Genomic DNA, 24,892 nt, shown 5'->3' with positions numbered 1-24,892 from the left:
CCTTGATCTGTATTGGAATTCCAACTTAATGTAGTTGGGAATTGATTTGAAAAGACTAGATGGTTTTGCTGAGACACAGAACCTGGTAGTCACGACGTTGTCTATCCTTCCTTCTTTATCATATCACGTCTCTTTTGTTTTCATTATTTTAAATTTCAATTGTTTGGTTTACTTGCTTGGTTTCATGACATTAAAAAGTTACAACTCATTTCCCGTTTTACATGACTATCAATAACCTTATAACATTACAAAGTGATTCACAATCAACAAAACAGGGCATTACACAAATTAATGGAGAAGTTAATACTGGGCATTAACAGGTCCTTTGCCCCCGTTGTCTATATCACTCCATACTTTTATTCTGAAATTGTATAATAGTACTTACCAATTGTCAATTGTTTTGTCACTTACTGTCTTTGCTTCCGAAACCATTATCAAGGCAAGAAAGCAGAAGAGAGCACAGTGCGTCACTAAACGAAAGTGTGCACCCTTGCACGAATATTTTGGGTTTCTGTCCACGAGACGTAAAAAAAGTTGTTTGATCTTGTGTACGTTGTCTCAGCCTTTTTTCGCTGATCCGGTTTGATAAGAAAAAGTTTGACATTCGCTCCAAATTTGAAAACTGCTCTTGCAGGATTTTAAATGAATATTAAATATCTTCTCGAGGGAATTTTTGCTATAATTTTTTTATAGTGGACAAACTAGAAAAAGAATTATGTTTGTCCAAAAGTGAACAAACTAGACAAATTCTAGCTTTATCTTCATGTTTTTGGGATCGTTCTTTAAAGTGGTCAATCCATTGTCTTGCCATTGTTCGAAAGATAATTTGCACCTGTTAACACCCGCATATTTGATTATGCTCCAGTTTTTATTTTTAGTAAGGACAGCTGGGGTACTCTAGTACAAGTTTCAAGTTTGTTTAATCGCCTGAAATTTCAACTCATTCGATTGCAATTTTTGATGAATATTTTCCAATAATCAACTACTATGTAATACCGTTTGGTCATTCAAGTACACCAACAGACTTATGCCACCTTTTTGTTGTGACCGTCCACTTGTGCTATTTTTTGTTCCCTTCAAGGAAAAATTTCACAAACAGTCATAGTTTTTCAACAGGCTTTACCGAAAAAGAGTATAGTGTCATTTGTCTGTCAGTGTTTTTATTTATAAAAAAGTTATACATTATTACTGTGGTCTATTTATAACTGGGAGCTATATTAGTTTAGTAAGACTAAGTTCATAAAAGCACTATTAATTGTGACTGAACGACTTTTAATAGGAAAAACGAATGATGTGTAGAAGAAAATTTTTGTAAAAAAAACGTCACAGGTGAAAAATCGTGGCCAAAAACATTATTTCTCGTTAACCAATTGATACCTGAACAGATCGCTAATGAGTTCATATCAAGAACAATTCGGGTTAAAATTTTGACTAACTTGGTTGCTTTTTCATTTTTTGTCCTTCAAAATTTTCCACACGGAGTAATTTTCCACAAAACCAAAAAACTAATTACTTTCAAAGTACGGCCATTTCTAATTTAACTGTCTACTGTCTCAAAAAATTTACTGCAGCGGATGAATATACGGTTCAATTTTATGAGACGTGTGGTTTTGATTAGCTCAAAAAATGACCACTTTCTTTATAGATTTCATGGAAAATTCGCGCCGCTAAATTGACATTTCAAAATCGGATCTTTCCCTTTATCCCCCCCTGCAAAAGACGTGACGTTAAATATAAAACAATACTATGTTATTACAGCTTGGGCGATTCGGGTTTGCGAACAATGCTCAACAACGATAAGCTCTGAAGGGGAGGGGGGGGGGGGGCAGGGGGTCATCATTAGAAAATGTCGGCAAGACTCTTATCATAAAAATTAGTAGACATTCAACTCACCCGATGACCTTGAATATTATAGCTTCAAGTTTGCACAGGTAGGTTTTAACTTTGCCATTTTTCTTGTCACGCAGTTCACTTTGGAGGATATTACATTGTTAAACATGTCATTCAAATTAAAAGCAGCGAAACCTTTTTAGCAAAGATTTTTTTATCGCTTTACTTTTCAATTAATTTTTATATTTTGTGCCACAGTGAACGTTTTACAACAAAAGGATTGAATTGTATTTATTAATCCTAATTTATTAATACCTATAAAGGAAATCTATAAGAATTTTCAATTTTAAGACCAGTCCTCTACAATATTAGCTATACATACTTTAAGAGCTTAGAGCAATTTTCCTTCCTAACGAAATATTATTTTGTCTTTTTATTCGTTGGCTCAGGTGTTTTGAACCAAGAAATTGCTTCTAATTGCTCTTTGTTTTTATTTCCTTTAAAGGGTTGTAATTTATTAATCAACTATTTACGAAACACAGAACTGTTGAATTGGATTATTTTTAGTTGAGCACTGAAAGAGTTCATTTGCTATTTCCGATTTTAAAAATCTCTTTCCCTAAATATGGGTTAATTGATTCCCGAAGAGAGATCAGCTTCGACACTTGAGTTCAATTATATTTCAAAACCAAAACAATTAATATAAATTTGAACCAAAAAAAGAGGCCATTATCCTGTAGCAAGATATTTAAAAAATTTTAAAGTAAATATTTTACATTTTCCGCAAAACTTATTCTTCTATAGTTTTTGTTAGAACAATTTTTAGTTCAACTCATAAATGATATTTTTTTTTAAAAAAAAGATCAAAAACGTCCTCCTCAAATAGTTGTTCCAATCAATATTCATTCCATTTTATTTGTTCAACTGGTTTTTGTTCCGACCCCTCTTGAGGGGGGAGGAGCTAAATACTCAAATGGGTTTTTTTTTTCAGTCAATTTTGGCCGATCAATAAATTCATCGTAGAGAGTTGAGACTGGTATCATTAGAAAGCTTAGAATCCAGCGTAGAATATGGAATTAAAAAGATTTTTTGATTTTCGTTTTTGACAGGGAGATATCGAGGTTTAAACTTTCGAGAAAATAGAGTGAATTCCGTTGATTTCATTCACCTTTTCGGAATTTTTGACTAAAACTTCGCCAATTTTGATAAAATTTAATGAAATTTTTCGAAAAAATGTTTTTGATTTTACGTTTAAAGACAGAATATATTGTCGGCTATTTTCATTGAATTTTTTTGTCACAAATTCCGGCTAAATATTCAACAAAATTAAGACTTTTTCATCAAAAACAGTACGAAATAGGTTTCTTTAGTCCACTGTGATTAATTTTGCAGGAAGTGCACACCCAAAAACCACTAACACAATCTGTGAAGACTGAAAGGGGAGCTAATTCCACTTCAACTTCCGTTGAGAGTGCTCTGTAAATAAAACTTTGCCGTTATTTGCTAACTTTATTAATTGATTATCAAAAAAGCAGCATTTATTTTTGATTTTTTAACTAACAAAACATCTACATCAAGGGCATTTCAAAAGTTAAATATTCCTAATGGACAATCAGCATTAGAAGGACTAGTTCTGTACCAATCTTGGACCGTTACAATCCAAAATTATTTCGGATTGTCTTCAGTCGGTTTTTTATAAAAAAAAAAATACTCGATCTTTTTTATATTAATTAAATAACAGAACATTTCAAATCAAAGCTCACCAGTGTTAGGTCTTATTAGCTTTCTAAATAGCTTCAAATGAATTTATCTGGTTGATTGCTTGAAAGCTTATGATCGTTTTGACTTTCAAAATATTTGACTTTTAAATAAAAAATGGGTTATTGAACTCTGCCTCCATGTTTCTCTTATTTTGGTCAAATTGTAGCTTAGTGTCAGCAATCAAAGAGTGCTCCTTCTTTCTGCTGAATTCAAATTTAGTGTTTATTGCGGTTTTATCACTTAAGTTATGGTGTTCTGGCTTTGATACTACTAGATTTCACATCTTTTTTTTAATTTTTAGGTATTTGCTCATTTCTCATGTTTTCTTGTTTTGTCAAATTATCACGTTATTTTCAGTTCATATATCCCATTTTTCGCGTTCAGCATAACGCACAATTAATAATATTGAAGTCCTTAAAGATATAAATTGTGGTTCTTTACCGCTTCGACAGTACTTTCGAAGAATTTAATTGAAATTTTTAATTTTGTCCTAGCTGTCGTTTTTACTTTGTCTTTTTAGTCGTATTTAATTTCCTGTACAATGACTCGGTTTGATTGGCTTTTCCTGGAAGAATATATGAGCCATTTTTCTGATATTAGAAGATAGATAGTGGCTTTCATGACTTTGATAACAATTGTTTTCAAAAATGAGAAAAAAAACATTTCAAATTCGCAATTCGGTTCCTTTTACTGTCTGTTTGTTACCTGGTCTCGTTAATTAAAAGTTGAAGATGACATGGTTTTTGTCAGGGGAAGGTGTCACAAGGGATTGGTGTCACAAAATCTAATGTTTTCAAAGAAGTCTTTATGACTTTAGTGGCTTCGACACGGGTTTTTCACAAAAAAAGTACATTAAATTTTGATTTGTCATATTTGACGTTCTTTTTGTAGACGTAAGACTCGTTCTGGATAATTGCAGTGACTCAGGGGTTTCCTTTGGAAGAATAAACAATTCTATTCAATATTTTCATTTTGTAATTAAAGGCTTTCATGTCTCTGGAATTTAATTTTTTTTCGATTAAAACATGTATTACATAATCTTGCTTTTTTTCTTTTTGGTCTAATTATTACCTAGTTTCATTAATGAGAGGTCAAAAAAAACATTTTAAAGGAAGGTTTCAAAAGGGATTGTTTTCACAAAATCTAATTTTTTAAGAGAATTCGTTATGACTTTACTGGCTTCCGCACGGGTTTTTCACAAAAGAAAAGTAAATTAATTTTTGATTTTTGTCATATTTGACGTTCACTTTGTAGACATAAGAAATATTCTGGATAATTGAAAATTGAAAATCTCAAGGGCTTCTTTTGGAAGAATGGACGAACCTATTAAAATTTTGCATTTTGTAATTAATGGCTTTTATGTTTTGGAAATAAATTTTTTTCGAAAAAAAAACAAGTATTACATAATTTTGCTTTTTTATCTTTTCTGTCTAATTGTTGCTTAATTTCATTAATGAGCGGCCACATAGTACATTATCAGTGGCCAACGAAGGTACAATCGAACATATTTTGGGGGCAAAAGTACGGCTTTACGGCTTCCAAAGCGATTTCTGGCAAGTTTAAATTTTTTTTAGTTGTCTATTTGTTGTTCTTTTTGTAACTGCATAAAAAATTGAATATCAAGAGTTCTTAATTCATTTTTATAGAAGCATTGGTAATTTTAAACCTATGGGATATTTTAATAGACTCCTAATGGTTTTCATTACTTTGAAATTAATTATTTTTAAAAAAAAAATCAGCGAACTTTAAAAATTCTGTTCTGTTTTGTCTAATTGTTACCAAGCTTTATTATAAACTGGTGAAACACCATTTTTTTTCTCGTAAATTACAAGTTATTTGGTTTATTTTCAGTTTTATCTGACTCTATTTTGACTTTGTTATTAAGTTTTGTTTTTAAAACTGACATAAATTTTTTGATGTAATTAATGTTTGTTGTTGTTGTTTGATTTTGCCGTTCGTCTTCGTTCGCTTTCTTAATATCGGCATATCTCATCAATCTAACGCATCATTTTTTACTCCACTGAGTTATTTGCTTTGGAGGCTATCTTTTCGTTCATACACAAGCTTTTTTTGAAAAATACTTGGATTTTTTGTGTTTTTCCACCTGTTCCCATTTGGTAGACAATTATGCCAAAATTGTGGATGAGCGGGTTCGGAACCTTATGTGCGATCGCACATTACCGAGCCGCCTTGTTTTTGTTCAGCCTTTTCTCTCTGATGGATTCATTTATCGAAGGAAGTTGCAAATGATATGGATAAAAATCCCATCCAGTGGCTAAAAATGCAATTTGAGGGTGTAAAAACTTCTTTTTTTTTGTAAGGCACAATTGAGGGTATAACTTCTGCTAAAGTTCGGCGCCAAATTCAGTCTTTCTTGAGCAATTTGCTTTTTTCAATTTTTTTCTGCTATAAAATTCAATGATAATGTGATCAAATCATTTGGCGAGAGTTTCGAAAAAAATTATGCTGGGTACTCTTGAGGCGATATTAATGGGTTCATACAGTTTCTGCTTTCTTTATTATTTTCTGTGGCAAAAATATTTTCACTAGCTCACCGCAAAAAGAATCAATGAAAACTGAATGTAGACAATTTCTATTCCCAGGTTCTCAATTTTTTCTATATTCATCAAAGCTTAAAAGTTTTGACAAGGCTTACATGTAACTTAGAGAACTTCCATCAGTTTCCAGTTTAGCTAATCGTGTGATTTTTTGCAGAAACGCATATCATAAATTTACAAGAAACCGAGGAAATTTTTTATTCGGCTTCAAAATTTTTCTCAATGCAAATATTAACTCATTTGTGGAACTTTAAACTATTTTTTAAAGAAATATATCTATTTTAAATAATTGCACAAGAATATAAGTTCAAATTTCAATATTTTTTCTCTCTATTTGAATAGTTGAATAAATCATTAATTATCGTTCTATTAAAGATGTTTTGGAAAATAGACAGCAGAAAAACACAATGTTCTCTGGTACATTTCTTACAGGCAAAACTGTAAGCTTGCTAACTTATTGTTATTGACGATAACAATTGTTGCTATTAGCAACTTTATATCCTGGCTGGTTCAAATTGTTGCCAAAATTTATTATTTTACAAATATGGTACTTTAGTTCAATCAAAAATTACATTTGAGTTTGTTCTCAATGATCGTTTAACAGTTACAATAACAAAAAAAACTTTTTAGGGAATTTCAGTTACTTGGAGTTACTCAAAACAATATTTTCAATATTTTCATGAATTCAAAATTAAAAGGTGAGAAAAAATTTAAATTAGCGGAAAATACTTTATGTCTGAATTGGAGAAGATTATAGCTTTTTGGCTAATAGAGCACTCTACCTCAGCCTGAAAATACTTGGTTGTTATTTTTTAATAAACAGAAAGTAAAAAGGATATTATGGAAATTTTCCAATCGTTTCCCATAACCTGAATGACAAGCTAATTCGATACAAATTTCTCATAAAACTTATTATGTTCCCTTTATTTTAATTTGTTGGATATCTTGTTTAGAAAAAGTCCTATAAAACTCAACCTGGAAAAAATAATTGCCGTGCTTAAAAAAGCGCAAAAAATTCATTTGTGTTAGAGAAGAAGGCGGTCAAGCTATTAGAAAACGCAATCACATTAAAAAATCGTCAGTTAATTTTTAAAATTCGTGACTGTTTTTTATGTTCTCATTGCATCTAAATTTAAGCACAGGGAATTTTTATCTGGAATTTTAAATAGTATCTCGTTTGCCTGGTTTTTTATCTTCGTCGATATTATTATTCAAATTTGTCTCCTCTAATTCAATAGAGTTTGGTAATTGAGACAAATTTAATTTGCAGAATTGCAGCTTCGTTCCACAAACAGCTTTCTTAAAGTATAATAATCAAAATTATGACAACAAATCGGTCAATTTCACTCAAAAAACTTTACAAAATACCTCATGGGCTATTTTGCTGTGTCTTAAGTAAACCCGGGCAAAATTAGTGAAAGCCAACAGAATAGCAATCCTTTGCTTTACAAAAGATTATTGCTTCAATGAATCACCTAGCTGAAATAGTTATCTAGCGGCACAGAAGCTAAAGATTCAAAAAACTTGTGGACAAATTAAACAAGGAGGCTTGTTAATGTGAGTTTGCGCATGAAGTTCCGACCCGAGCTGATCTACATTTTTGACTTAATTGTCAACCAAATGAGGAGATAACCAAAAAAAAAATTGTTCGAGTTTTTAAAAATTCTTTTAACACCGAAACTGCTAATTGAATTTATGCCATGCCTTATTACAGCGCTCACAAGATCTGCCAGTAAAAAGACTACGAGAAAAAGAGACCAACAAAATAAGGTAAACTAAAAACTTAACGGCAAAAACTCAATATCTAAATATAAAAACACCTAATAAACAACGTCCAAATGCAATCAGATAAAACCTTAACAGCACAAAAATTCCTTTATAATAACTATACAGCAAATGGGACTCCCTAATAAGACTAGGTTACAAGCAAAAAGAAAAAATAATGAGGCAAAATTCAAAAAAATCAACGAACATCTTTTAAACCAAATAATTTCGAACATATTAAAAATCATTCTCTTTTAACAAAATAGTTCTCGATAAATTTATTAAAAAGTCATTTCGAAACTGATATGATCTGTCTTTGGTTAGATTAAACCATGGAAACGGACTAAAGAGGCAGAAAAGCTCAAGAAATTACAATCAATCTGCGAAAAAAGAAATTATTGAAATCATCAAAAACATTAGATATCACCTAAATATTGTTTTTTTATTTCAATTATTATCAAAATTCTTTGTGCTAAAGGTTGTACTCAACGATTATCTAAACTAACTTGGGCCCTGTTATTGCCCAATAATTACGCTCTGTTATTACGGAAATGTGGTAAATGAAGCGAAAGAAAAAAACAAAAACTGACCTCTCTCAAAACATTTGTGAGAACGCATATTGTCCAACATATAAAACATCAGTAACAACATAATGTCAAAAGAAAGTTTACTTTTTGAATTACAAGGATATTGATGTGACATCTCAATGATGAGAATCAGTTAAATGTTGACGAAAAGAACAACAAAAAACATACAAAAAATATACAAATAACAAAAAACGAAAAAGTAAAAAAAATTGCCGACGAATAGTATCATAAACTTTATTACAATTTGCTTTGAATTGACTGAAAAGAGTAATATCATTCATTTAATCGTCGATCAGAAGCTTATGAAATTTTTCAGCCTTTAACGACTACATAATAAAAAAAAGCAAAAACTGCGAATTCTAAAAAAATGAGACAAAAGTGTCCAACCGATTAAAAATGAACTTTTCAGTACAAACGTTTCTGTTTTCAATTATTTTTTTTAGCAATGATGGGATTCTTTACTTTTTAATTGTAAGATTTCCAAAATATCAACAAATATGAACAAATATTTTAAAACCACGAAATCTTTGAGAAAACCCGTCGTATAAACGACATAAGCTATAATTCAATTGCTTTCAAAAGAGGTCAACAAATAGACTTTATTATGCTTCGGTGGGAAGAAAAGGATGTTTTTTGTTGACCAGTCAAAAATAAAAGAACACTATAAGTCTTATGACTATGAAAACAATAACAAATACAGGAAAAAACCAAAAATTCATGAGAAAACTGCGAGAAGAAAGTGTCAAAGCCATTTAATCCACAATCTTTCTATGAGAGCATTTTCTGATTATTTTAAAGTTTTTTTCTGAGGCAATGGGAAATATCAATAATAGGATGACGAGATAATATTACAAATGAAAACATAATTACGAAAAAATATCCAAAAATTAAAAACAATATATGAAAAATCGCATAGAAGTCATAAAACCAAAAACTGAAGGCAAAATAGCTAACCAGATTAATTTTGGTTGCAGTAAAAAAATTGGGGGTACTGTCATTACTGAAACCGACTTAAATTTCGCAAAAAGTATTTTAAGATTGGCTAACGTTCATAAGAAAAGTTTTCGAAAAATTATTTTAAAGTCTTAATAGCCATTAGCTGTCCACTCCAAGCAGTAAAATTTAGTAAGGTCTCAAAAAGAAAATCCAAATTTCATTAAAATTATGAACACTCAGAGTCGAAGCCAAAAACAATACAAGCGATTCCTTGAAAGCAAATTTTTTGTTCATTGGGCATCGTTGGACTGTAAGTAAGGTTTGTCATTAACGGAAACTCGACATGAAAGGTTACTATTCTCTCAGTGACTTAAAAACTAAAAAAAAAATAAAATATTTTCTAAAAAAACAGCTCTCCAATAGAATTCGATTTTTTATGGTTACATTCCCTATGAGAACGGAACTAGTCTTTTTAATCACTTTTCTTCTATTAGGAACACCAATTGATCTTTTTTGTAGCGTGAAAGGTAATTTTGGAGTAAAATTTTCATAAAAAATTATTTAATCAAAAAACAATTACGCTAAAAACGAACAAAAGTGAACCAAATATACTGTGTTCACATGAAAATTTAAACCTCGATAACTCCTTGAAAAAAAAAAGAAATTCAAAAAATCTTTTGATGTTCGAATTTTATTCAGGATGAGTTTTTTAATGATACCACTCACATTTCTCTACGATGAATATATCGATCGGCCAAAACTGTCTGAACAAAAAGAAAACCCATTTGAGTATATAGTTCCCCGCACAAGTGGGGTCGGAATAAAGAGTTTTGGGTCTTAGAGGTTTTTTCAATTGGGTTCCATCAATGTGAGTTGTTTTTCTGACAGGCATCAGTTCCAATTTCAATTATTTTGTTTCAATGTTAATTTTTGAGATTTTGATATTTTGATATTTTTGTTATTTTGTGGCCTGATAGCCGAGAGGTAAGGTGTGTGGTTCACACGCCAATGATTGAGAGTTCAATCCCCTGCTTCCGTGAAGCTGTCTGTGTGAGGATGAGCTCTTTCATAACCATAGCTTCAGGTTCACCATAGCATGACCAATGTTGGCTGCAATAATGGTACCACGTAAAAGTTTCAGACGGAAAAAAAGTGGCTGTAGTCACCAAAAAAAGAGCAATTCTGCTCATAAAAAGAGCAGTCTGAAATGTCGGAAATAATAAGAGAAAGGGCAGCTGAGAGTTTCAGCTTTGTACCACAAACTGTTTTTCAATAGTACTACTGCTTAATTTTGACAGATTTTAAAAACTGGTAAAAGTGAGGCTAAACATAGTTAGTTATGCTTGATTTTTGTTAAGAAAAATATATATTTTTTCACTTTCTATGCATTATATTGCGCTTTTTGCCTTCTATAAAAGGGGGGAAGTTGCAACTAGTAGAGTCCAAAAATTCTCAATTAGTTCTAATTCGTAAAAATTGTTGAAACAAGACACCAAGTTCCTTGCAAATTCGAAGCCTAAATTTGCAATACACATAAAACTACGTCTCACTTTTTCTAATTATTAGCTACCTGAGCTTGTTTTGTTTTTGCTTTAAAGCTGTTGTATAACTGGTGAACTTGATAATGATAATTCAGACATTTCGAGAAATCATGTTAAAATTACGACTTTTGCAGGTTATTATTTTTGATATACAAAAATTGGCATTCCAGGAACCCCCCCCCCCCCCCCCCATTAAACATTAATCGTTATTGTATTTTTTCAAAACTTTTCTAGAATGACTTACATCTTTCAATTTCAATTTTTGTCAATTGCGTTTTCTTAGTTTGATTTTTTCTGTTCTCTTTTGGCAACTTTGTGAAACGAGAATGAAAGGAAGACAGGCAACTTTATAAAAATAACTGAGCCGCTGCTTGTGAAAAACTGAGTCTGTGAAAGTCTACAAACAAATGTAAGATGTGTGAACAAGAAAAACACGCGCATTGTTAATTAAAAGATATTTTAAATTCCCCTTTGGCTCAGTGTATTTCCGTTATTACCTTTGGCTTGTAGTAGAACGCAAGCAGCAAATTTTATTCAAAAAGAAAATATTTTTGCTGATGTCAAAAAGCAATATCGCGAAAAATACAATATAATTATTATTAAAATTCAAAAGAACAAAATATTTTCGTTCAGACATTTTGTACTAAAAAGAAAGAGCTCGTATTCCTTTTTTGGGCTTTAGGTATAAAGATCTTAACCTATTTGTTATTTTTACAACCTACGTTACTATTGGGGTTAATTTGAGAGAATTTTTAGTGAAATCTTGGTTAATAAGATCGCTTCTGACCCACAAAAATTGATTACCGAATCTTACTTAAGTGCCATTTTGTCATCTGAATTATTTCAACAGTTTGGTCGGTCAATTTTGCAATAATTTCACAAAAATTTTCTTTACTTCTCAAATTAAAATTCTCAATCACCAATTTTATTTGAAAAATGACTAAATTCGCGCCGCGATGCTCCAAATTCAATATGTTTGCTACCATCATTTTAATAACAACATCATTTTCTGTCGTTTTTACTCGACAAATTTCACAGCCAGTTCAGGCTAAGTTTAATCCTTATCAATCATTTATGGATCGAATAATGGAAAGCATAGAAAATATGGATTCGGGTGAAAACTTTTTGGAAAATTATCAAGGAACAGATCCGACGTACACAAATTTAATAACACAGCCAGATAGCGACTATGGGTATCTGGATAGCGATTCAAGTAATGAACCATCAGAAAACTTATCTCCAGAATCGGTTGGGAATTTGTTCACATCTGTGTTTGCAAACGAACCAGATCTTAAGGAAAAAAGCCACGTTGTGAAGCGAGCGCTCAATTTACTGGTTGGAAAACCAGAAAAACGCCAAAACATTGACAAGCGTATCCGGGTGACCTCCGTCATCAATCGGGTTCCCTAATTATCCGAAGTTTCTCGCCCCTTTCTGCACAAAATATAATGGGAAAAGATGAATCGATAAAAAGAAAACGGATGACAGCGGAGAAAGCGAGTATGGCATGAATGCTTCAGTTTGTTATGGCAATTATCGTGCAAATTATAAATTTTGCTGCTTGATTGCTTTGAGTCGCCACTAATGTATAACAGGTCAATATCAATTTATCATGGTTCAAAATTTAAATTCATATCATCAGCTTTTTTCTCCGTTTGAGTTTGTTTCAGCCAAATTATGTATATAGTCTGATAGAAACTATCATGCTCTTATGTTTCCAGCAAAATTTTGAATATTTTGTTGAGTTTCGCTAAAACAATGGAACCCTTTTCGTTGAAGGAAATGAGAGAAGTTTGAGGGAAGTTTAGTGGTAATGAATAGACTCATATTAGTTATTCAGAAACATAAAACTAAAGTGTTTTGTTTTTGCATAGGTTTAAAATACAAAGTTTAACGGTAAAGGGGAACGGACATTTCAGGATTTTTTCAAGAAGTAATTCATAACAAACAACCCTGGAATGAATGATAAACACCATTCTTTTTTTCTGGAATGAAATTGTTAGGCAGAAAGTAGCCAATTCAAATAAAAACGTTTAAAATTATTTATAAAAATTGGCCAAGAATTAGCTCATTAAATAATATCTATGCTTTAAGGAGAACTTCTTTGCTGTCAATTTAATCATTCTGCACATCGCTCTTTCCAAAGTTTCCTTAATTGCATCTTGTTAATTCTGAAGATTAAGTTCTTATGTTCTTTGTGCTTTAATGCCTTTTTTTGTAAGTTCATTTGCTTTCCAAAAGTTGTAGCGAGAAAAGTCAAGATGATGATGAAATGTTGTGAAACTTGAGAAACAAAATATGTGCAACCAAACTAACTGAAATTTAAAGCTGAGACTTCTTTTGCACCTGGGTTCCGCTAAACTCACCCCATATGTCTTTGCCACGATCGTCATCGAGTGTCTTGCCAACTCGCGTCCACTCACCCACGTGAGAAGAAACCACGAAGACGATAACCCACGTACCCCGAACCTCTTCTTGATAAGAAGACTCTTCTACAATGTTCCTTGAGCCGTTTTCAATGAGACCCTTGCCTGAAGAATTCGGCATGGACACAAGTGAAGCAGAGACTTCAGCAGATTTGGAAGAAGCTGCTACCGAGTATGTTTCTTTGCTGAACAAACGACCGAAATGACCAGCTCGTGAAGCAGCTTTGAAAGTGGATGATGTTGATTGGTTTCCTGAAAAGATTACAGGAAGAGGAACTGGCCGCTGGGAAAAGTCACACGGAATTTCACCGGCCCCGAAAACATTGCTAGGTCATGCGAGGTTAAGACCGCTTTATGCAAAGTAACTAGACCAGCAGTTACATTTATGCATGTCTACCACAAACCACTGCCAGGTCTACCCCAAGCCCACTGCCAGGTTTATGCACGTCTACCCTAAACCCACTGCCATCATAACATTAATGTTGAGATTAAATTCTTATGTTCATTGTGCGTTACGCCTTTTTGTAAAATGATTTGCTTTTCAAAAGTTGTAGCTAGAAAAGTCATGATGGTAATGAAATGTTGTAAAACTCGAAAAGATTCTTCTGCTTCAAATCTGTAGCTTGAGAAATAAAACAAGTGCAACCAAACTAATTGAAAACTTTAGCTTTTTAATTTGCTTACTTTCTCAACATTTGCAGTTTTTGGTCTTCACCCGTCTTGAAACATAACATTTTTGTAGCTTTAGGATTTCTCGGCCCTTTTGTCGACAACGATAACAATACTTGGGCACATATTTTACCTCTTGGGTCAATTTACCCAAACCAATTGCCGCCAAATTTTTCAATCAACCAAAAAATTTACTGCTAAGTTTTTTGGAGCTATTTAAGAAGCATTTAAGAGACTTTGGTTATGAAAAATAATAGCAACCAAAATCTTGGTAGTTACGAATATGCATATTCTCTACCTTAATCTGAATCCTGTTTCACGGGGAAATTTTTTTGCAATTATTAGGTGAACGGGCTTTTTTCTCTCTAATTGACAGATTGTTATCCGATTAAGATAATTAGATAATTTAAACGTGGACATAGGAAAGAAACAGTGGAGAATGATTACAGTAAGCGGGAACAATTGTGATAAAAATTTGTTTCCATTTTTCTCTCTCGTTTTAAAGAAGGAATTGTAGAAAAAGGAGACGGATTTTTGCAATTTTGAAGCACATTTTAACTAGTTTACCTTATTATCACAGTTGTCCACAAACGGCTATAACAATTTTAATATAAAAATTCCTCTTGAAAAGCGCTGAGTTTTCCAAAAAAAATACTGGATAAAATTGTACATGTAAAAAAGAAACAAAGTTTACTCCGTTGTTGTCCCTAGTTTTGAAAGCGCATTTTAATTGGAACCGCTACAACGAATTGCCCAACCTCCGATGTGGAAATTGAATGGATTAAAAGTTAAAAATTTTAACTGGAATTTTCACATATTGTTGGTTGTTTCTGCTAAGAAGAGATTTTTCGCGTTTTTTGTCTGTACTCTGCTGTTGTCTATTGTTCAGCTCGTTTTTTTAGCAATTTATGAACAGTTCCGAGATAAAAATTCTATAAAAGTGTAAATATTAAAAACTTTAAAAGAAATTTTTTGCTTTTTAATTTTTCAGACGTGAAGCGATCCACCCAAGGTGTAAGAGATGCTGACAGCTGAGCAGTTATCAAAATTTTTAGTTTCTTGTGATTTTTTCCCCTAAAACGTCTCAAAGTACAAAAAATAAACGGCATGCAAACGTTTGTGCAGCTCACTCTGTTTTTCCAGCTATGTTTGATGTTCTTCTGCTCCCGGGGTCAATAAAACTGCTAAATATTCAAGCATTACGTAGTAAATATGTAAGCATGTGGTAAATTTTTGCAAAAATTCTGATGAAAGCGCTATTTGCCGCAAAAATACCGATAAAATTACAGCAAATCTGTAAACTGTAATAAAATATGCGGCTTTTGGCGGTGAACTTTTGAATGACGCTTTTAATTGATAACAGTAAAGTGTTTAACTGCACCGCTGAAGTTATGAAAAAAAATTTTTTTACTCTGAAAATGGCAAATTTTATAGACATTAAATGCATGTTTTCTACCAGAAACACAAAAAAATTATGACAGCAATAACTGACTGGTGGCGCATAGGAAGGCGATGTGACTATTTGAAGGTCATATTTTCTAATCTTAGTATTGTCGTTGATAGTAGAGGAGAACAATTTTTCACCGCTAAATTCACCTCATCTTACAAAGTCTTACCACTTTCTCCGCATTCACAGCAAAAACATGCGGGAGCTTTGCAGTGAAAAATCTTCATTTCCATAACGCAAATTTTATCTTTCTAAAACCTCGATCCGGGTCAGAAGATTTTATTTATGGAAAATTTATGCTTAACGCTTTTAAACTGTGAAATTTAGGTAGCTTAAACTAACAGATATCAAGTACAAGAACTTACAACTTACAATTGTTATTATGGTAATAGAATTGGATAAAATGGATTTGGGTAATTTGTCCTGAATCCTCTTATATACTATATCTGGCATGGATAGTAACCTGGCTTCGGAGGCTGTTGTTTAGTTGAAAGAAGCCGTTTATGAGTTCCGTCACTTCAGTTAATATTTAAGGGCTGCAATAGTACAATTTTTCGGTGGTGCTGAATTTAGGCAAGAGATTTGCTGAAAAGTGTGCTGAAATGTTTGTAAGAATTGCGTTGTCAAACAAGAATTGTGTTGTCAAGTATTGCGTTGTACTGAAAACATTTTTTCAGCGAGCTCAGCGCCTAAAAGTAAACTTTGAATACATTAAGCACATACTTTACATATTTTCAGCACTTTCAGCGCATTTCTTACAGAACTTTCCGCTTACACACACACACACATCTCGACCCGGGAAAGAAATAGTTCTGCGATGTTTCATCTGTGATGAAAATAATAGGAGTTAGATGAAAGAATAATGAGATAAAAGGAAGTCTTTTTAAAGCCGACAGAATACCGTTGAAAGCGGATTTTATAGCTATTTTTTTCACCCAGGTAGATTATGACACTTAAAAACTGGTACTTCATACACCTTCAAATTTTTTTACAAGAATTTTAATGGATAGTGTCAGCTCATATTAAACTATACAGACAGCTATCTGTACAAAAATTGCTTTAATTTGTTCACTGTATATAAGAAAAAGTGTGATGGTTGCGAAGAAACATCAAGAAACTTAGACGTTTTCTCAATTAAAGTTTCAAAGAACGAAAGAACTTACCTGGCGAACTCTGCTGCTATGTCAATAAGTAAGGACCCCAAAACTAAACTCGATTACATTTTGTTTTGGCTAAACCTTGTATATTTTCAGTTCGAATTTCAAAATTAAGATTCAATTTATTGTTTTGAACCGTGTGATCGACCACGACAATGGTGTCTAGACGACCAACAGAAGACAGACAACTTCTGCATCTACAGAAAGCAGAATCAGCTACTGCGTGGGTTATCTCTGTAGTGGCAAAATGTTGCGCAGAGAAGAATAAGAACAAAATCAACACCGATAACACTATAGCAGACCTACAATTAACCAAACTGTTTCGCGGGAAAATTTTAAACATAGGAGCCTAAAGAGTCCTAGGAAATTGATAGACACTCCGTATAAAGTCATCAGATTAGCATTTCAAAATTATATTTTTACCAAAGATAGAATTCTAAGGGTAGAAAAGGCCCAATTTTTGTCCGTTTTATAGGTGTAAAGGATTCAGTCGACAACTTCCTAGCACGTCTCAGAGAAAAAACCCGCTATTGTGATTTCAAAACGCTCAAAACAGCGGCCAACCCCCAAGAGTTGGTGGTAAGTTAAAGTTTATCTCTGGACTGAGGGATCTTGAAGCAAAACTAAGACTACTAAACGCTATTTAATAAACACCAGCTATGTCTGTTTTTGAAATGACCGAGAGCTTACACTTCAGAAGTCAAGCAATGGCTTTAATTATTGATGAGAAAAATTCAGACTTAAATAACTAGTCAGTTAAACTTTTGGGATACTCTTTTTCAAAGGAGGGAATAGCACCAGATCCAAATCATGTTGAAAAAAAGGAAAATGCAAAAGCAGTAACAAATAACAAACAACTCAAAACGTTAGTTTAACTGGCAAATTTTTACGGAAGAATAAATTCCGATTTGGCAAAAGAATGGCTAGCACTGAATGACATGAAAAATAGCGATTTCTGATGGGGCGAAATGAAACAAAAGACATAAAAAGAAATAAAAAGAAATAAAAAACAGTTTTTTTGATAACTCTCATGTCTAGCTTTACAGTTTGCAAAACAAAGCCACGGCAACTACTGACGCCTCCGAAAAAGCAGTCGGCGGGGTTCTTTTGCAAGAAGGACATCCAGTTGTATATTCTTTGACGAACTTGACTCCAGCTTAACAAAACTATTCAAACATAAAGTGTGAGGCACTGGCATTTATCATTGTGGTCACAAGATCGAATCAATGTCTTTCTGGAGGGCGATTTACCCTACAGACAAACCACAAATCACTCATATATTTCTATGCACCAGACAAGGAGATCCAAAGAACAGCATCAGCTAAAATTACAAGATTAGCAACAGTTTTGATGGGCTTCGATAATGAGCTGAAGTACACATCAGGAGAACAGAAATCCCACGCAGAAGCTTTGAGCAGATTGGATTTTGACAAGGACAAATCTGAAACGATCGAGTGTTTTTTAGTCAGCAACATTTACTTCGTTCAGACTGATTTGATGACCCAAACACAAGTCAAAAATTAAATGGAAACAAACAGTATCTTCCAGGATAAACTGAAACTAATCAGAAGCGGCAAATGAAAAAAATTTTTGGACGCGAAAAAAGGATTCGAGCAACAGAGGCGTGCACTGATGATACACAATGGATGCGGTGTTGTTCCTTTCATTCCAATCTAACTACGACATTTGGTTTTGGCAAAAGCACAAGAGACCAATGCATGGAAGATTTCAATTGAGGTATCAGTCAGAATCAAAGCATGGTGTCCTAATATTACTCAAGACGTTCAACCTTTTTTATTAAATGCAAAAATTGTCAAAGGAACCGGCCTAACATGGGAAAAACAGTCCCTACGTGTCCAGAAGCCAACGCTTTGGAGCGGCTCCACATGGACTGGGTTTATGTTAAGGACTAAAGCAATATCCTAGTAATTTTTGAGGCGAGTTTTGGCCGGACAGAAGATTTCCAAGCGGGAAATAGAACATCAGAAACAGTGAAAATTATTCTTAGTCAAATCTTTTCAAGATATAGGAAACCAAAAACTTTAGTACCTGATAATGTTCCTGAAATTGAAAGTGGTGATCTTAAACGGTGGTGCGAATCACTGTGAGTTAAACAAAATGGAATGACCCGCCGATCGCCTAAACGCTAATGGACTAGCTCAAACAGCAGCTCAGACATTGAAGCGGGCACTTCGAGCGTGGATTCCAATCTTAATATGTTAATTGAAGCATTCCTGCAAATGGCACATCGCAGCACTTCAAAGGCGAGGACCAAAACTCCAGTTGAAATTCTTCTGGGAGGCAGAGTTAGACTACCAGCAATAGCAGATTTCGACTTGTGCAAACCCATTCTGATCAAGGCCAACGAAAAGACAAGGATATTTCCGGCGACTTTCACCATCAGGAAGGGCGTGAACACATCTTTCATACAGCCCGAAAAATCAATGGGGACTATCCTAGTGGACGACAACCCAATGGCTCGACTAGACAAGGACAAATTGAAAACTGAGCCACCAGTGGAGGAGACCATATCTCAATCAAAACGACAAGTTGAGAACACAGATGTGAGACCTTCACCTCAAGACAAAACTTCTGCAGCCACATCAACTGCAGAGCAACAACATCCCGAATCATCAGAATTTTCAAGAACATCAACAGCAAATAGAAAACAACCCGACAGATTTTGGTAACCTATACCCGCAAACTTGTTCAGGAAAAGAGAGAGGATGTGATGGTTTCGGAGAAACCTCAAGAAACATAGAAGTTTTCTTTGTTAAAATTTCAAAGCACAAAAGAAGAACCAGCCTAAAGATTTCTGCTGCAATGTCAATAAGTTATGGTCTCAAAACTAAGTTGATTCTGATTTTATTTTGCGCTAGCGTTATCTTATTGACCTATAAATCAGATGACAGAAGTAAATTGTCCCACTTATCGAAACCTTATTCTAACATCCACTAACCTCCAACTATTGAACTGGATTGTATCAAGGCCATATATGATTTTCATGAAATGTGAATGCAAATAGAAAATCAGGTCCGGGATTCGGAACTAAGACTGAGATCTATTCACATGTCAATCAAGTAAAATATTTTTTGCTATCTAATTTTTGTCTGTATATTTTTGCAGAGATAAGTACCGCAAATACGAACTAATTTTTGGTTTTTTTTCCAGTTCCAATCCTAATTTAAAGTTCAACTTATTGAATTCTTTTGACCCGCGCTATCGACTGCGACAATGAAAAAAATTTTATTCGCAAGAGAGAAGACCGTTCACATCTTATCCGAGAATTAAAGAAAGAAATGTCCTTTTTTAAATATATGACTACTGCATTCGGAAAAAAAGTGCTACAAAAATTAAGCAATCGGTAGTCAATCAGAATTGGATTCACTTTGGAGAACTTAGTATTAACAATTTTCTGCAAAAAAAACAGGCAACGCAGATTTTTTGAATCATATAAACAGGAGGCACTGATGCAACTCAGCAGCCCAAAAAGAAATACGTATACTTTGACCAGGGAAACATTTGATTTTCGCCTTGGAAGGATTGTTTTTTTCACTTTCGTTTCAGTTGATTATCAGATTTTTTGTATCAACTAGTCAGATGTAAATCTGTCTGATCTTTTCGTTCATTGTTTCTTTGTCCCATCTTCACCTAAAAACAAAAACACGATGAAAACTATGATGAAAAACGAGCAATAGATGGAAGAGATGAAATGGTACCCTGTAGACAGCTAAAAAAAATGTGAGCTTCATTGTTACTTCAGTGTCTGTAACATTCAATGATAGATGAAAAATCGTTGGATTTTTTTTGGAATTATAGTAGCTAGACCAAACAAGATCTGAGTGATTTGGTAAACCGCAAAGGCCGATTTTAACCGCCTCTGTCAAATTTGACCGACAGCAAATTAATTATGATTCGCTATGTTAATATATGGGATTAACATAAATTTACGGAATTGGTTGAGTTTCAAAAACTAAGATATGTTGAAGAAAAATTGGGAACCCAATTCTGCAAAACTATAAAATTTAAGAATCGCTGAATCCGGGCTACAAACGAATTTGCCTAAATTTCTCAATAAAATACAGCTTGTAGCTCAATAACACGTTGTATTCATCTGAAATACAATTTATTGCTTAGTTACCTTTGGCAATTGCAAACGGACATAAGGAGCAAGTAAAAATTAAAATCAACGTTTTAGTTAATTTTCACCATATATTTAAATTAATTGCGCAAATCCTTTCGTTTAATTAATATTAATCTCAAAAGAGAATTTAAAAATAAATTAAAAAAAAGATTTATGGAAAAACTTTGAAAACAAACTTTTGCCGACAAATTTTGCAGCTTTGCATTTTCATTTCATAGTGTGTTGCTCTCTAGTTTTAACCACAATTCAATGTATAATTATTTACAAAACCGTGAACTATAAATTTTGTTGTGGAAACAACTTACAGTGGAGTTTAAATACCCCAAAACTTGATTTTTTTTTCATAAACTGCGGATTTTAATTACACCCATTGCGAGTTCGATTACCGAAGTATTCAAACGGATTCCAATTTTGAACTTACATCGAGACATATACGAAATCTCATTTTTTGAAATATTTCTAGCTCAATGTATATAGGCTGAATTCCCTTTTCAACGAAGCCTAATTTTGAGACGATAAAACGAGAAGAACTAATCTTGGTTCTGCTTTTAGGGTGTGACCCAATGTTTCAAGCCAACTTTTAAACAGAACAATGCAAAAACTTTAAGTTTCAAATATAATTAGTTTTATTCCTATCAACTTTCTCTCAGAACATTTTTTGCATGTAAAATTGTTTTTTCTTACTGTTGGTCTAGTTAACATTAAGTTTAATAAACAGATTCTGCATTTCTCACGGAGCTATCATTTTGTGTAAGTTTGATGCTGCTAAAATTCAAACAAGGTTAATGGTGAAACAAAATACATCAAGGAAGTTTGGTATTGCGCATTCGCACATATTGTTCAGAACACCTTTTTTTAACTTAAATGTCTAAACAATGAAGTAGAGATTGAAAACCATCAAATTTTCACCTTGTTCGAAAATAATTGGTGAATTGATTATAAAAGTCATTACAGGAAACGAATACATGAAACACAATACACGAAACGAATTACGAAAAGCCGCATTGGAGTGAAGTTGAGATCTGCCAATAACAAAAATAAGAGACAATATAAAGCAAATGCAAATAACTACCACAATTGTTAATTACAAGTAAAAGCTAAATGTCTATTTTTAAAGAAACTGATTATCAAAATATAAATGACATCAAATATAATCCATATTAAATAACTTACCTTGTACTTCATCAGAAACGCTATGGGATCATTCCTTGGTGAGACTAGGCAACATTAAGAAGCCGAAAAAAACAATAACGGCAAACTACGATTGTTTTTATAGCAATTAGTTTTACAATCATGAAAAACAATAGCAATCAATAATTCTGTCCAAAGGAGGCTATTGAGACCTGAAATTTTTCAATTTTTATCATACGACTACAGACAGAACAAACAATAGGAGGAAAAATCGCAAAACCAATTTTTTGCCAGATAGATTATTTATTAAAATACTAAAAAATTTCGATGAGCCTCCTTTAAGCAAAAAACATTGTGGTGTGAGATCTTTCCTGAGTGAGATAATGTAACACGCCAAGCAAAAAGAACTTTAAATATAGTCAAATGTCTTGTATTACAACAGCCCAAAGACCATTAATTGATTGTAAAACCAGAAAACCACAATGAAATCTAGAATGTAATTCAATAGAAGGAGGCTCTCACATTTTTGGTCAAGGCCAAGCAAAAAGTTGACAGAAATCAGATAAAAAGGTTGAAAAACTCTAAAGTATTTAGTTTTTTAATAGGACATTTATACTTTAAAGTCATCACAACCAAAAGATCTCAGCTAAGAACTAAATAAAAATCCAATTTAATTCCTAAATTAGGAACGAGGACAGACAGAATTCAAGTTTTCACACAAAAATTAACGCCAACACAGAATTGACACCATACAAACGAGAAGCCATGCAAACCTGAAAGCCTAGGGTATTATCATAGTAAGATATGTCAAAAATGATATTTGGTTTTAAGATCAGTTTGGTCAGGGTTTAACAATTAAAACGAAAAAAACAAAAATATTTATAAAAGTCAGCACCCAATACGGCTCGACTTTTGGATTAAACAAATCCTGCATTAAAAAACACTAGCCTACCAAATGCTTCCCGAATACTTTAATACCTTGCAAGAATTAACGCAATTGTAAATAAAACATTACTGTTGATCAAACTTTTTTTTTCGAAAAAATCTTCAATTTATATGAAAAAAAGTTTAATAGTTATAAATAACAATCGAAATAATTCATTTATTAACTGATTAAAGGGAATTTTGACTATGTCAAAAGACAAAAACGATAATGATTGCAACAACAAATAACCACGTGCTTAAAAACAAAGTATATGATTTCAAATTCAATTGATCTTTATGAGCTAAAGTTTCTCGAGCGTAAAGCATGACAAAACAATTCAAACATGTATTTAGTTTAATGATGTACGGCAACATCTGGGTCCCATTACAATTTTCAAAAGAGCAAATTCTTAAGTTAAGATGTCCACATTTGAAATGCAAAGGCAGTCTCGGTGATCACACCGAAGCGTCGTCACAAGATTCAACAACAATGCAGAAGATAATGAGAAAAGAATCACGAGCGGTAACATGAGCTGACATCAATCGACTGGATCAAATTTTGCATGGAAGGCAGCCTAGTCAATCTGAATTATCAATTGCAGAAAACGTGGCAGAAGGTAAAGTTATTGATAATGTCATTTTTGGTTCCCAAGCTTACGAAACCTGACTCTGAAAACTGAAGTAATTTTCCGCTACAAAAAAGGTTTCAAACAGTCTTTTGCGGCGGAACAATTTTTGCTCTGTGCTCAAAGCTTTCAGAAACTTTAAGATTGTCAAAAAAAATCGAATTGACAAAATTTAACTTGCCATTACTCTCGTTTAAGACCTGGAGTGGATAGTATTCTTTGATTCGATCGAAAGCGCAGTTATTGTCAAGTTTGTGCTTCAAGGTAGCCAGAAATTACAATATCTTAAGTCTTCATTGTATGGGATTGCTGCAAAAATGTTGAACTCGATACCAGAAATAGTCCACATTTTTGACGTCGATGTGGAATTTTCAGTCAACAATTGCCAAAGACAAGGATAGATAATTATCATACTAAGGATCGTTCATTCCCTTGTTTTATATTGTTCCTTCAAAACGGAAAATGCTTGGTATTTGCGAAAATTGGTCAAAAAAAATTGACCAACATCGTCTTGACCTGCAGAATTTATGCAAATCGGTGAACAATTTAGACAATTTTTTCGTCTAATAAATGAGTGAGAGGATGCCAACAGAAACAAGAAAGGAATGGGAGCTATCATCCAAGGGTCAAGAGCCTCAAAAATAAAAGATTTGACTTTTCCAGGGAGAAACGGCTCAAGCTTTACGGGCAAAATCGTCACTTGGAACGGGTACTATGACCAAATCACGACAAAATAGTAACTTGTCTCGTCTTCATACTCATCTAGCAGCTTCCAATCAACGATGTAAGAGCTTCTAGTTGAGTAAAAAAAATGAGTAAAAAACACCTATTTAAATCTATGAGCATTCAAAAGAACTATTTGTGGAATATCAAGCCAAGTTGATAAAATCGAAAATGCTCTGTTTCAACTGCTGGCGAGATGGTCATAGGACATAAGGCTGTGTTGGATCCAAATGCAAGCAGTGTGGGAGAAAAAATTACACTCTTTTTATGGTAACAGCATTCTTAGCAGAGGAGTACACAATTTATATTTATTTAGTTTTTTTCTATCGTTTTTCTCTCAGAACATTTTTGCATGTAAAATTATTTTTTTCTTACTGTTGATCTAATTAACATCAAGTTTAATAAACAGATTTTGCAGTTCTCACCGATCTATCATTTTGAGTTAGTTTGATGCTGCTACAATTCAAACAAGATTAATGGTAAAACAAATTACATCAAGAAAGTTTGGTATTGCGCATTCGTACATATTGTTCCCAACACCATATTTTTGAATTAAATCTCTAAACAATAAGGTAGAGCCTGAAACTTATCAAATTTTAGCTTTGTTTGAAAATAATTGGTGAAAGGATTATAGAAGCCGTTGTACGAAACGAATACATGAAACACAA

General features: G+C 33.0%; 2 protein-coding genes and 1 long non-coding RNA gene across 3 annotated transcripts in view; 2 read left to right on the top strand and 1 right to left on the bottom strand.

The window, feature by feature from the left end:
- Positions 1 to 24,892, top strand: part of LOC142342696 (phospholipid phosphatase 1-like) — a 518,061-nt gene that overhangs the window by 39,574 nt on the left and 453,595 nt on the right. The gene's annotated exons all lie outside the window — the stretch shown is intronic.
- Positions 1 to 24,892, bottom strand: part of LOC142342692 (germ cell-less protein-like 1) — a 295,739-nt gene that overhangs the window by 132,833 nt on the left and 138,014 nt on the right. The window lies entirely within an intron of this gene.
- Positions 2,507 to 12,618, top strand: LOC142342157 (uncharacterized). Its single transcript, XR_012759154.1, has 2 exons — positions 2,507 to 2,593; positions 11,660 to 12,618. It is a non-coding gene; the product is annotated as an uncharacterized LOC142342157 (long non-coding RNA).

This window comes from Convolutriloba macropyga, chromosome 7 (assembly GCF_964194025.1).
Source record: "Convolutriloba macropyga chromosome 7, txConMacr16.3, whole genome shotgun sequence".
Classification (NCBI taxonomy): Eukaryota; Metazoa; Xenacoelomorpha; order Acoela; family Convolutidae; genus Convolutriloba; species Convolutriloba macropyga.
This window is presented reverse-complemented; position numbering and strand designations above follow the sequence as displayed.